The sequence below is a fragment of the Arvicanthis niloticus genome, chromosome 5 (assembly GCF_011762505.2).
Source record: "Arvicanthis niloticus isolate mArvNil1 chromosome 5, mArvNil1.pat.X, whole genome shotgun sequence".
Lineage (NCBI taxonomy): Eukaryota > Metazoa > Chordata > Mammalia > Rodentia > Muridae > Arvicanthis > Arvicanthis niloticus.
In genome coordinates, this window is record NC_047662.1 from 74,196,703 (window position 1) to 74,210,700 (window position 13,998).

Here is a 13,998-nt window from a genome sequence, read left to right on the forward strand (position 1 = left end):
CTGATTCAACACAGCTGTTCTGTCTCAAACTGCTATCCAACTGGCTAATCCAAATTGGCTTCTATCAACTTCTGACTGAATTGCTTTGCTTGGAAAGACCGCCTCTGAGCTCTATAAATTGAACTGTTCTGATCTCAACTGCTCTGCTCTGGACTGAGCACAACTGCACTGAACTAAACTGCTCCAACCTGACCTGCTCTGAACTGAATTGAATTGAATGGCATTCTCTCCCTCATTTTTCTTTAAGTAGCCTCTCTTTCCTGTCCTTGTGAAAGTTGGGTGTATCCTATCTCTGACTCATTCTGTCAAATTTTTCTCTGATTCATCACTTTGTCTACCCCTAAATTACATGTCATTGTTTGGGATTAAGGTATGAAGTGTATCTGCATTCCAGCCAGATATAACTTCTGATGTGATCCTTTACCATAGCAGCCATGTTGCTGGATGAAAATGCCTCTGCTAGTTTCAACTGATTGCATAGTTCTTGTATTTAAGAAATATTAAGAAATTATGCAAAATGGTAAGGATTATTTATAATGAATAATGGTAGGGTAATAATACACAGTGACTGTCACTTCTAACTCTGCTAACATGATAATACATGTATTTTTAAGCTATCAATCTAAAAGGAAACAGATTAGGAAAGGACAGAATAGCAACCCATTTTGGTAGCTGAAAAGCAAATGGGATATTTTGACCAAAGAACTGAGAAAAGGGAATCCTAGACTGAGAGTTTAGAAACAATAAAACATTTTGATTTTTCTCTTCAGGCTGGTAAAAAGGTCAGAAACAATATGAAGTAAAGAAAGTGCAGGTACCAGCAGGGCTGAAACAGGAGAATTGATTGAAATTTGTTTTAAAAACAAAAACAAAAAACAAACAAACAAACAAAAACCAGTTAGCTGGGTGTATCAGAAGAGTTAAGGTCTGGGATTTGCTGAAGAATGATACCCCAAACTCAAACAGTATGCAAAAGTAAAGAACATTTATTCAGCAGAATTTCCTGTGTCCGGGGTCTCCTCATTCAGGAATGGACACCCAGGTATATGCTTTGCAAGGTCAATTTGAAGCCTGTTAAGATAGGACTAGACGACTTTTACCTTTCCTGTCTTTGATTGGTTAGCTCTATCTCCAGGGCTCTGGTTGCCTTTGTGATTGATTAAGGCTCTGAGGACTTTCCAGGGTGTCGAGGCATCCTCAGGTTGGCTATTGTTGGTTGGTCCCCAAATCCAGATTCTCATCTATGGGAAACAGAACCTTAGGCCTAATCTTCGAAACTACCAGTTTGCAGCCTATTACAGTGTCAGCCTGGCTCTGGCTAATTCAGTCCTCTCAGTACATGAATGAGTCCTCAACACTACGGAGGCTGAGTCAGGAAGATCAGAAACTCCACGCCAAACTGAGCTAAACCCTATCTCACAAAATTGGAAGGCAATTATATCCAAAATTTCTGCTTACTTTTTTGCTTCATAGTGTGCTAAAGTTTTCTATGGAGGCACAAATAAACACCCATTCACCCAGGGTCAGAAGAGACTACAAAACAAATTTCAAGCCCACCAAAATTCCAATTCGGTGAATCAATGAGTTTCTTGAGCTTACTTTCAGAATTAGGTTAGGAATTACTTGTAAAACCATGGGTGCACCATAATCCCACACCATCACAATAGAGTATTTATATTCTTCAACCTCCTGAGCTCATTTGCAGGTAGATGGAGGCAGGAAGTAATAGTTGGAAATCCAGGAGAGGATTACCTTTCCCTTTTATACAACCCTGGCAATTTAAAGCTAGCTATACCTCCAGATTTGATAATGAATTGTCACAGATGCTCACTCAAAGTGTTCTTGGCTTTAAGATGGAAAGACAAAAAGCCATATTGCACCACCTTATTTAAGAATTATAAAGTGAGCTCCTAAAAAAGATAACATAGCATGTGTCTCAACTATGATACTTCTAGCACAGGAAGAAGCATATGCTTATTTAATCAAGATTAAGAAAATTTCTGTAGGTTGTATTTGGAATGCTACAATTGTGCCTGCTTGTTTGTTCCCTAAAACAGTAGTAGATGCAAGTCTATGTTTCATTTAAAATGCTGATGAATATTTTTCCAGGGAACATCACCATTTCAAAAGAAAAGACAAGATTATTATGATGGCTAACATTGTAATTTAAGCTTAAATGACTGTGGTTAATAGATTCATAAAACAAAAATACCTTATCCCATAATGTCCACTTGTCCCAAAACAGATAACTTCCTAGAATACTGGAGGCTATTGCTCATGTTAGATAACAAGTGTTTTGGTTTTTTTTTTTTTCATTTCTGTAAACAAGGTCAATTGCCACAGTTGTGTAGTATGTGTTTGATTATGTGTAGGCTAGAAATATGTAGCCTTATACATTTTGTCTTTATAAGCACCTGACTAATATAATTCAGTACAATCTCTGGGAACACAGTCATACAGTTTCAGGTATGAAGCCAGCCAGTATCCATGGTCCTGGCCAGTATTTAATAAAGCCTCTTTGTTGCCCTGTTAATTAAGGTTGAAGTCTACCTTTGTCCAGATAGTTTTCTGAGCTTGGTACAATATGGAGGACTCCCTTGATTGTCAGGGCTTCTCTTTCTATGACCTTATCTAAAAAGTTTAAAACCCTACATACACGTCTACCCAAAAATGTCATGTATCCTTGGTTAAGATTACAGGTTCAACTTCCTTTCTCCTAATAAGAACCCATTCAGCTAGCACCTGAGATTCTTGGAATGGCTCCCTGTGCTAATGAGACATATTGGTACAATAAACCTCCATCCAATGATCTGTGCCCATCCGGATATTCTCAATCACACCACCCAAAATTATATAAGCCTTGAATCACATTAAGTTGATCTGCCTTATCATGGTTGCTCTAGGTCTCATTTCCATATGAACTCAGAGGGTTTCTGAATCCTTAATCTGTCTTCTCCCTTTGTCCTAATGAACTGATATCAGCCAATGATCCCTGAGAGTTGGGAGGGTCATACCTCTTATTTATCAAAATGTATTCAAGATCACACTTGTGTATCACTAAACTACCCCAGACCCAGAGCAATCTACACATTTAGGTCTTCTATATAGGCCTACATACTAATGCTAGCTAACTTTACAATGATCTACAAACACATAGGCTCTTATCTGTGTATGCAGCTGTAGGACCTCGAAGGGCTGCTATGCCCTGGCTGAGATTTTCCATGTGCTGCTGTCTACTAAATAACATTCTGAGGTTACTCTAAGATCAAAAACATCCTGATTAAGGCATGGTGCCCTATGAAGGGAATTTACACTTGACATCCTATTGCCCCCCCAGTTGAGTCTCTGTTTTTTCCTGAGTTTGTGTTTTTCCTTCCCTGGCTTGGTTTATATATTGAACCTGCCCAGTAAAGGCATTGGCATTCTCTCATAATGGATGACCCAAGTCTGAGTCTTTCTTTAATCCCCCAGGTCTATGCCCAAGCTCAGTACGATGGCAGAACTGAAGCTGTTAAATGGAGGTCCCACTGAGATCTTAAAGGAACCACAAAATGTTACTTAGTAGACAGCAGCACATGGAAAGTCTCAGCCAAGGCATAGCAGCCCTTTGGGGTCCTACATGCAGAGACTTCCAAAAGTCTTCAGAATCTACTCTACAATATGAACAATTATTAATATCATCATAGGTGCTGCTGTCTCCCATAAGACTACCTCCCTTTGGATGCTTTCTCTTCCAGAGATAGCTATAAGAATTAAGACACCATTCACTATGACTATGCAGTCTTCTTTCCTTTTTTACACAGTTATCACAAAAGTTCCTCATCTCCCTACACAGTTAGAAATCTAACTGTAAGCAATTCAGTATAGGCTACTTATTAACTAAATGTGTTGCCTTGTGCCAAGGGACTTTCCCTATCCTTCAGATATCTTCAATAATAGACAACTCACTTTGCTTAGTAGAATCAAAGAATTTCCCATTTCAAAATCTCATGGTACGGTACTGGTCCTGCCAGTCTAGCTGTGGCTTTAATAACTCATTTAATAAAGCTAACACTTGAAATCTCCTTCTAAGACCATCTCTCTCAAATCTGTTCTATATGTCTATAATTGAAAAAAGTGATGCCTAACCCCAGTACTTGAGATATAAGCTAACATGAATCTCCTTGTAGGAGGCTTCTCTACTTTGCCACTGAGATCCTCACACCCATCTGCTGCACTTTGGATCTCCCTTGGCATTTTATCCTGCTCCTGATGAGTTCCTGTCCTCCATAGAGCTTCTGCTCAACTTCAGCCAGGATCCTGTCTTTACTGGAAGATTCAGCTCTCCACCACAACCCAGAATTCTTCCTTTCTAACTGCTAAATCTTTAGGTTCTCTGGGAGTTATATATACCATTGACTTAAGCCAAAAATCCTAGCATTGATTCACTGTTTCCCTGGCTTTGCTGTGCCCAATTGCAAACCCCAAAAGACCATCAAGGAACCCACTCATGATCTCATATGCAATTAAATATACAAACACAAAAATCTGCCTAATCCTCCCTCTTTCAGCATATTTTAATTGCCTAAAGCCCTTCATCATGGGGCAGAGGGCTCATGAAATTTTTCCCATCCATGTTTGCATGTCTACTGGTGTAATTCTGAAGGTCTTGGTTAAGCACTCATATTTCTGAGGCTTCATGTGTGTCATTAATTTGTCATATCTAGAAAACTCAATCTTGCAGCTGACTTCCTGGTCTTGTGCAATCCTTCCACCTATTCTTTGACAAGGTTCCTGAGCCTTAATATGTAAAGATATTTAAATTGGGGCTGAGCACTCCACAGGCAGCTTTCTCAGTATGTTGATTACCTGTGACTTTCTACAGTGCTCTTTATCTGTTGCAAAAGAAGTGTCTTTAATGGGAGATGAGAGCAATATTTATAAGAATGTGTATTTAGAAAGTAGTTAGGAATTATACTGTTTTAGGAAAGTACCAATAATAGGTCATCCTCTGAGTTCTAGGACCTCAATGTTTATAGTACTAGGTATGATTTCCCTTCTTAGTGAAACCTGGAGTGTTATTGTTAGACTCTCATGGGTACAGCATCTTTGCCATATATAGAAGATACGGTATTACAGCATATGTTCTGGCCCCTGAATCTCATAAGCTATATCCCCTTATCCATAGTGAGCCTTAGGTGTGGGGGATATTTTATAAATGTATCAATTGGGACTGGTCACCTCACTGTCAGTTGTTATATGGATTTTGAGTAGTTATGGGTAACTATAATTATCTCTGTCTACTACAAAAAGAATATTAATTGACTGAAATTAGACAGCTACACTTCTCTGTGATTATAACAATAAGTATCGAGAATGTAGTTTTAGATTGTACTGGTTTAGGAGAGCGGTAATAATAGTTTTTTCTGTCAGTTCCATAGTCCCATCGATCACTGGAAATTGGCTATATTTATGGTAACAGGCATAACTCCTCTCCTACTGAGTAGGCCTAAAATCTACTTAGACATCTGTGGGTTAGTGTCAAAATATAAATGGCATTCTTGCATTTTTATATTCTTTTTGTTTCTTTGACAATTTTGTACAATGATTAGTTTTACCATAGCCAACTCCTCCTAGTTCCATCCTTCTACCTTATGTACTTAAAGTGATTCAATTAAGCAAATTGAACCATCAAGTTTAATCTCTTCTATTCATGAATGTGGGAATTTCACTGTATCGTGGTCATCCCACAGGTGGCAGCCCAAAGACACCCACCATCTATAAAAAAAAAAAAAAAATTTGAACAATTAAGAACAAAGCTTAGAGGATGTCTTCCAGTTTGCACCTGCACCCATGGGTGAGGAGCACACTCATAGAGACAAAGGGGAAGGAGGAGAACAGTGATGGGATGAGGGATTTGTGGAGAGGTAACTGGGAAGGGGAATATTATTTTAAATACAAACAAATAAAATGATTAATTAAAAAAAGAGCAAAGCCAAAAAAAAAAAGAGCAAAGCCATCAGCCAGAAAACTATATTATTAAATGTAAAAATAAATTAATAATCCCAAATTGATTTCCCATAGTTATACTTCAGAATGCAGGCTTGTATCCTTTTGGAACCTGAAAGAGATATTAGTATACACTTAAATACAGAACAAGCTGGTTGAAGAATGGAGGATAGGGGGCAAAAAAAGATGAAAGAAATTGAGAATCTATTTTTTTCTGTCTTTTAACGACCCATGTGTCATAGAGCAATGTCTGTTTAAAGATTAACTAGATGATATGCATTGGAATACTCTGAATGAAGTTACCAAAGCTAGGATAGCTTTTAATGAGAAGAACTAAGGACATATCTCAACATAAAGTGCATTTTTCATTGTGCATAGGCTCTGGGTCCAATCTCTAGTATCATAAAAAGAAACACTGAAGGTGAAGGAAACAAAGGAACAAAAGGATGTTGAGCAAATTCTGGCACTTTTCTGTAAGGCCCCATGTAAAACATACACATGTGTGTAGCTTGTATTGTGATATTAATATGAGCTCTTGGAAACAAAACAAGAACAGAAAGACAATGGCTTAAAGTGAGGTATTTGTGTGTCAAATTGACAAGGGGGGAGCCTTCTAGTTATTTTCAGTTATCAACTTGACAGAGCCCAGAATTATAAGAGGGGACCTCAACTGAGGAACTGTCTCAATCAGACTAGCATGTGGGTGTATGGATGGGTCATTTTTCTTGATTATTACTTAATGTGTGAGGTCTCACTGTGAGTAGCCCCCTCCAATGGCAGGTGGTCCTGAGTTCTATTATAAACCTGGTTGAGTATGACCAATGGAAACCAAGCCAGTTAACAGCACTCCTCAAGAAGGTACAATGACAGTCCCAAAGTCTAACCCAGCTCAAAGGGAGGCCCCAAGGGCTGACACTATTACTGAGGCTATAGAAACTTGCAAAAAGGGGCCTATCATGACTGCCCTCCAAAGACCCAACAAGAAGCTGAGTCAGATGCAGATATTTGCACCCAACCAATGGACAGAAGCTGCTGACACCTGTGGTTGAATTAGGGAAAAACTGGAAGAAGCTGAGGAGGAAGGCAACCCTGTAGGAGGACCAACAGTCTCAATTAACCTGGACCCCCAAGATCTCTCAGACACTAGATCACCAACCAGGCAGCATACACCAACTGATATGAGCCCCCCAAAACATATACAGCAGAGGACTGCCGGGTCTGTGTTCAATCGGAGATGATACACCTAACTCTAAAGAGACTGGAGGCTCCAGAGTGTTTAGAGTTATGGTGGGGTGGGGACATCCTTATGGAGATGGAGGGCGGGGAGGAGGGTTGGAATATGGAACAGTTGGAGGGTGGACTAGCAGGGGGGTGGTATAAAATCTGAAGAGTAAAAAAATTAAATAAAGATTTAAAAAAAAGAAAGAAAGAAAAATTTTTATGGAGTAGGTCTGTTTTGTAAAGAGACCGGGCTATATTATTTATCTCCGTATTAGAAAGAACTAAGTGTTTATAGAATTCAAACCCCTTGTGAACACAGACTTAAATCAAAAGCCTGGACTCAGATCCAAAACCATCTACCACAGACATGGCTTCAAACTACACGTTACTATGCATTGCTTTGATGTGCTTCATAGAAGTCTTTAACCAATGAGATTTTGCAGTTATGCTATTTTTCTTCTTACATAATATTTAATTAATGAGAAAGAAACATATAGTTAAGCTCTCATAACAATTCATGAGAGGTGAGTATAGAAAGTAAGAAAATATTTTATTAAACTAAGAAAAAAATGCAGATCTTTTCAAGAATAGCAAGTAACTTGGTGGCACAGTACCTGCAATTCCCAGTACTGCAAGATTATAAAAAATTTTTTCAATGAATAAAATTTCAAATAACAGCATTTATTTAGCAGTATCAACTCATTTGAGTCAAACAGTCTGTTATCAAAACAATGAGGTATTATATAGATCTTTAAGAAAGTGTCTAATCTCCTTCCCTCTAAAAAAAAATTTTACTTTTCTTTTTTTTCTTTTGCTCCCTCTTGCCCATGTAGTTTGAAAATTAGCAACAAACGATTGGTTAAGCCAATCCTCAAAACTTTTTGTGAATGCAGGGGCATCTCAGTCCCTCCAGAAAGTATGGTATCTGCTGCAGCCAAGTTGCTATTTCATCCCCCACATGACGAATAATCTGTTCTCAAGCTACATCCTTCCCTTTCTCTCAGCTTGTACTTTTTGTTCTTAGGATCATGGGCAGTTAACACAGTGAAAGTCACCTTCTTCTGTGAGGCAGTCCTCCATTCCCCTGTTATCTATAAGCTGCCTGAGAACTCTCACTGTTCTTACTCAGACAGGGGAAGAAATCCATTCATTTCTTCTTCTATTATCTCTCTTTCTTTCCATTGGACACGCCTCAATCTCTTTTTTTCTCTCATTTTAAAGAAATGTATTTATTTATTTGTTATTTAAATCACAAACGCCCACCCTCCCAGAGTCCTTTTCCCCATCTGCACTCCCCTTCTCCTCTGAAAGAAGGGCCCCATGGTATCCCCTCCCACACCCTGGCTCATCAACTCTCTGCAGGTTTAGGTGCATCCTCTTCCACTGCAACCAGACAAGGTAGCCCTGTGTGCCAGGGGGCCTCCATCCAATGTTTGACTCTGAGTATCTGCATATGTTTCCGTCTACTGCTAGGTAGAGCCTCTCAGAGGACAGTTATGCCAGGGTCCTGTCTTCAAGAATAACAGAGTATCATTAATAGTTTCATGGGTTGGTGTTTGCCCATGGGATGGGTCTCAAGTTTGACTGGTTATTGGCAGGCCATCCTTTCAGTCTCTGTTTCATCTTTGTCGCTGCATTGCTTTTAGATAGAACAAATTTTGGGTCAAAAGTTTTGTGGATGGGTAGGTTGGTGTTTTTATCCCTCCATATGTTGGGGTCCTGACTGGCTACAGGAGGTGGCATCTTCTGGTGTCATGTTCCCATTGTTAGTAACTCAGCTAGAGTCACCTGCATTGATCCTGGACACCTACCCTATCCCAGGCTCTGGAGCTTCCAAGATATATCCCCACTGCTCAACCCCCAACAGCTTCAGATTTCCATTCATTTTCCTGCCACTCTGGCCCTCTTTCTGGTTTCTGCCCACATCTATTCCTAACTCCTTCATTCCTCTCCCCATCCACTCTCCCACCCAATTGCCTTTCTCTGTCTGCCCCTGACTATTTTATTCCACCTTCTAAGTGAGATTCACACATTTCGCCCAATAAAGGACCCAAGCATAATAAAATAACCATGATAGTTCTTCATATATATATTGAGAAAATATAAACCACCAAATCAATATTTTCTCTTCCACAATCATAATCTATGATTATGTACCATTTAATTCATATTTATTTAACCTATCAATTAGTGATCCATGCAGAAAGCTTATCTCAATTGCCAAAACAGAATAAATTAAAGCTTGTCTCAATTGCCAAAACAGAATAAATTTCCTCTCTCTGTCAACATTTAGCTTTATTGTTATACAGCACAGTTTTAGATACATGGTTCATATTGTCCATATTCTCTCTGAAGCTTCTGATTTACTATTGATGAGTTTTCCTAGACACGTGAAGAATAGGAGTGTCTCTCAAATTCCTCAGAAGTTGCTCTTTTAGTTCTTCCTTTTTTATATAGAATACAAAGATTCAGGAGCCTGCTGCAGAGGCTCATGACTACATCCCAGCATTCAGAAGCTAAGGCAAGTTGTTTGTCACAATTGTTAGGATAGACTTTGGCTACACAGTGAGCTCCTTGCCATCCTATTTTATGCATTATAACCCTGTCTCAAAAAAAGAAAAAAGAAAAGAAAAAAGACTAAAAATAAATGAGAAATAAACAACTTGAGATGAAAGTTAAGGGAAGTACTGGAGAGCTCTTCTATGAGTTTTTTTTAGACACTAATATACTTTTCTTATCTTCCATTCTTGAAACTGTTAGCCTATATATAATAGTCTGGGATTTCATTCTCTTTAGAATGGAATTAATTTGACTAAAATTATATATGCAATTAGTCAAAGTCCTCATACATTTATCTTTTTTAAGTTTGAAATGTATACAAGATATAAAGAAAGTGGAACAGAAACCAAGGCCTGTCTCCTTTTAAACATCAAGTTACTAGAAGATGAGTGCTGAAGAGGATGACTAGAGAGAAGTCATCTATGAGGAAAGGTAAACAGAGCACTTTGGGAGGACCTCTCTGAAAGAGGCAGGGAATCCTTTATACTAGGAGGAGGTAGGTTCCCATGGGTGTATGGGTTTCTGTGGTACTTCTTATATCAAAAAACCTTGATCAGAACCTCAAATAACTATACAGAGACAGAGACAAGAGGAAACAATGAGGACCCTATGTAAGACGCTTAAATTTTCTGCTTCTATAGTTACACAGGAGTGACAAAAACTAAGGTTGTTTTTTTTTTTTTTTAATTTTGGACTTAAATTAATAAGAGTAAAAATAAAAACTGACATTTTACAAACAAGTGTGTAGGTCTCATGATGTTCTGCTTTGAGAATTGCTACCATTATTACTATATTTATTATCTTTTTGAGACAAGACATCATTGAGTAGTCCAAGACGGCCACGATCTCATGAGCCTTCTGCCTTAGACTTCCAACTACAGGAATTGTAGGTAACAGCTCTATTTTTAAGAGACTTTACTTTATGCTCTATATTCTTTCTTGTAATTGAAGCAGAAACATGCATACAAACAATTCAGTCTTTTGCTCCCAGCTTAGGCCATTAGAGTTGTTAAGTTGATTTATTCACCCCCTCAAAGCCCTAAGGACCCATTCTAACTCACTTTACAGATACAGGAAATCACACAGTCCTTAAAGGTGAAGTGTCTTTATTTCATGCAATGACCAAAAGCCTGTCTGTGCATAAATAAAGGGCACTTGATAATCATTAACATCATCTGTCTTTCCCCAGGGTCCTCTTCCACACTTCTTAAAAATAATGTTCAACTTAACTATCACACATATTAGAGCAGTTACCATGCCATTTCTGAAATATGCCTTCATATCATTGTTTTAAATAATTTACTGTACACATTTTATTTGTAGTTTTGTGCACTGTCTTAATATGATTGAAACCACATTTCTATTTGAGCCATTTGTAATGAAAGCAAAATAAACTAAGTAATACAAAGTGTTGAAGAACAGTATAAAGATACAAAAGCAGATATACTACTTCTAGTTAGGAATGTAATTATAGTGTTATATTTTTATAGTCCACAATTATGTTTAGAGATCATACAGACATAGATTACTGATTTGAATGAAATGCATAAATTTGTAGCAAAGCTTTGTAGTTACAAAAGTTATCAAAGAATGGACACATTTTATGTTTATTCTTCCTTTCTGTCATATTCTTGGATCCTTCACCAATGTTATATGAGGGTAAAAAACAAAAGCAAAACAAATGAAATCAGATTCAATGTTACCAAAGTGAAAAGCAAATAATTAAAATCTAGCAGTCATAAGCAAGAGGACAGCAAGAACAATGCTATGAAAGGAAAAAAGGTTGCTGGGAAGCTGTACTCAGACTCACAGGCCAGCAAAGTTCAGTCTTAAGTGGAGTGGTACAGAAATGAACTTTTCCTGCTAAGGTAATATGAAAGCAAGTTTTTTTTCAATTAATGTGAAAAGGCAAATGTGTGTGTCATGGTAATTCTAAATGGCTGTTACAGAGTGGGCCTGGACCACATCTGTAGGTTATGTAGTGACATATGCTGTAATTCTTTGATGGGTATAGTGGACACATTAGCAAAAAATGTGGGGTAGGAGAGAATGAACACAGAAGTACAAGACAAAGGTGAATGAGACTTCTCCTGTATCATAGTAACATTTAGATGGAATCAAGTTCAATGCTGTCTACTCTACTTTGACAAGGTTTTGGTTCAGTTCCCAATCTCAATAGCATGACGCAGTCTCCTTTGAGAATACTCAGAAGGTGTCTTCTTAAGCAACAAACCTCTTTTTAGTGGCGGATCCACTTTTTATAGTTGTGTCTGTGTGGGACTGATAACCAATCACTACCATCAGAGGAAGTCCTAACCCTTCCTTGTATACTCTCTTTATGGGTGTGATTGCATCTCTGTTTTCACATTCAGTAGTCCATATTACTATCTTATCACCTTTAGCTCTCATGCTAACAACAGCTCCACATACACCATCATGTACTAATCAAAAGATTCTCCAGTAAGGCACAGCAGTGTCAGGAGCAAAAAGTAATCAAGGTCATTTCATCATTACTGTTTGTTCAATGTATTTAGCCATCATTCTCCTCATTTGCTTTTATCATCTTAGCACATAAGTTCAATACAGTCCTTAAAAAAATGAGTAGTCACAGCAAGGCATTAAATTCTAAGATAACTAGACATAGTTGTACAGAGCCAAAAAAAAAAAAAAAATGTCTTCAATAGAATCAATCTTAGAGAGCAATGGAAGGTTTGTTTGTCAAGTCTTTTTTTAATCATTTTTTAAAAAGGAATACTCCCATATTACATAGAGGATGTTTAACAAAGTGCTCTGGGTTAGCAACCTCATGATAAATTCTGTTATTACCTCTTCAACAGGTAGATGATTAATAGTAGAGATGGTTTTCAGTTCCACAGTCACCATCTCAGATCCATCTTATGCCTTCCTACCTTAAACAGAATAAGCAGGTTGTTAAAATATTTCCAAAAATAATAGATAGATCATTTAGGTCATTAGCCCAAGTAATTTTTTTTATACTATTCTCTAGATAATTTTTATTTTGAGACGTTTTTAAAATAAGCTTTCTCTGATAAACTTCAGAATTCATCAGTATCAACTTTTATAATTACATTTCTTGATTTCAACATAGACTCTCCATTTCTGCCCCAAAGCCCCCTCTTCCGAAATGAATTAGCCAGAGAAATGTATAAGTCTTCCTTCTCTCTGGCTACCTCATTTTGTTATTCTCTCCTTCCTTGATCTTTTCATTTCTTCCAATTTGGCCCAGTATTCTATTTTGTAGTTCTCTATTCATTCCTAAAATTTACTTCTGAGAGCTCAGCAATGTGTCACTTTGCAAAGCTGACACAAGCTACTCTTCCTGAGATGTGCTTAGAATTTTTCAATTGTTTCTAAATTATGTAAGACTTGGGAGCATTTTCCACTATCTTACTCTACTCATTATATCCACATCTCTTTTTTTTTTTTCTTTTTTCCTCTCATCTATCATATACTCTACCAGCTGAAGCTGACCCTAGAGCCATCGACTGGTGCATATTAATCCATCTAGCAGGATAACCCACTCAGAGTTAAAATGTCTTAGCCCTCCCTACAAACCAGTAAGGTTGTCCTTACAACACAATTTTAGAGACAAATTAAAGCACTAGGTCAAATAACATTGCTAAGTTCATGAAGGTAGAAAATCCTGGCGGATCCAGGATTCAAAGCCACTAGTTTACATATTACTAAGTCTTTGGTCTTTCATATAGCTGTGCTAAGACCTCTCCATAGAATAGTAATATAATTTGTTACTAATCATCGTAAAAATTTTGGTTGAAAGTTCATTTAAATTGAAATGTACCTAACAAACACAGATTGAATAAATAGCAGAGGGAAAACTACAATGGTTGGCAGGCTTCCTTGGTAGATATTAAACGTGTTGGGGAGCACCATGTTTTTTCTATGAAGATAAATAGCTATAATTGTGCATGTCCTCCAGAAACCACATATATTTACAGAGACAGGAAGTAAATCAGGTTTTGGCACTAATGAAAGGACATACTTGGGGCTTTTCAAGTAAAAGATATTTAGTTCCTAAGATAAGCATTTTTCACTGTTAAAGGACACTTGGAGACACCTGCCCAGTAATGGCAAAGGAAGAAGTAAATCTGAGAAAAGGGACTTCAACACAAGAAAGCCACTGAATAAAAGCAGAAGGCACAGAAGAAGTGAAGCAGAAGACTATCCTATGGCTACAGAAGGGGCTCGGTT

At 37.7% G+C, this 13,998-nt stretch overlaps 1 pseudogene; it reads right to left on the bottom strand.

Annotated features, from left to right (window-relative positions):
• Positions 1–11,988: 11,988 nt before the first annotated feature.
• On the bottom strand, positions 11,989–12,387 carry LOC117708749 (eukaryotic translation initiation factor 4E pseudogene; annotated as a pseudogene).
• Positions 12,388–13,998: the final 1,611 nt, after the last annotated feature.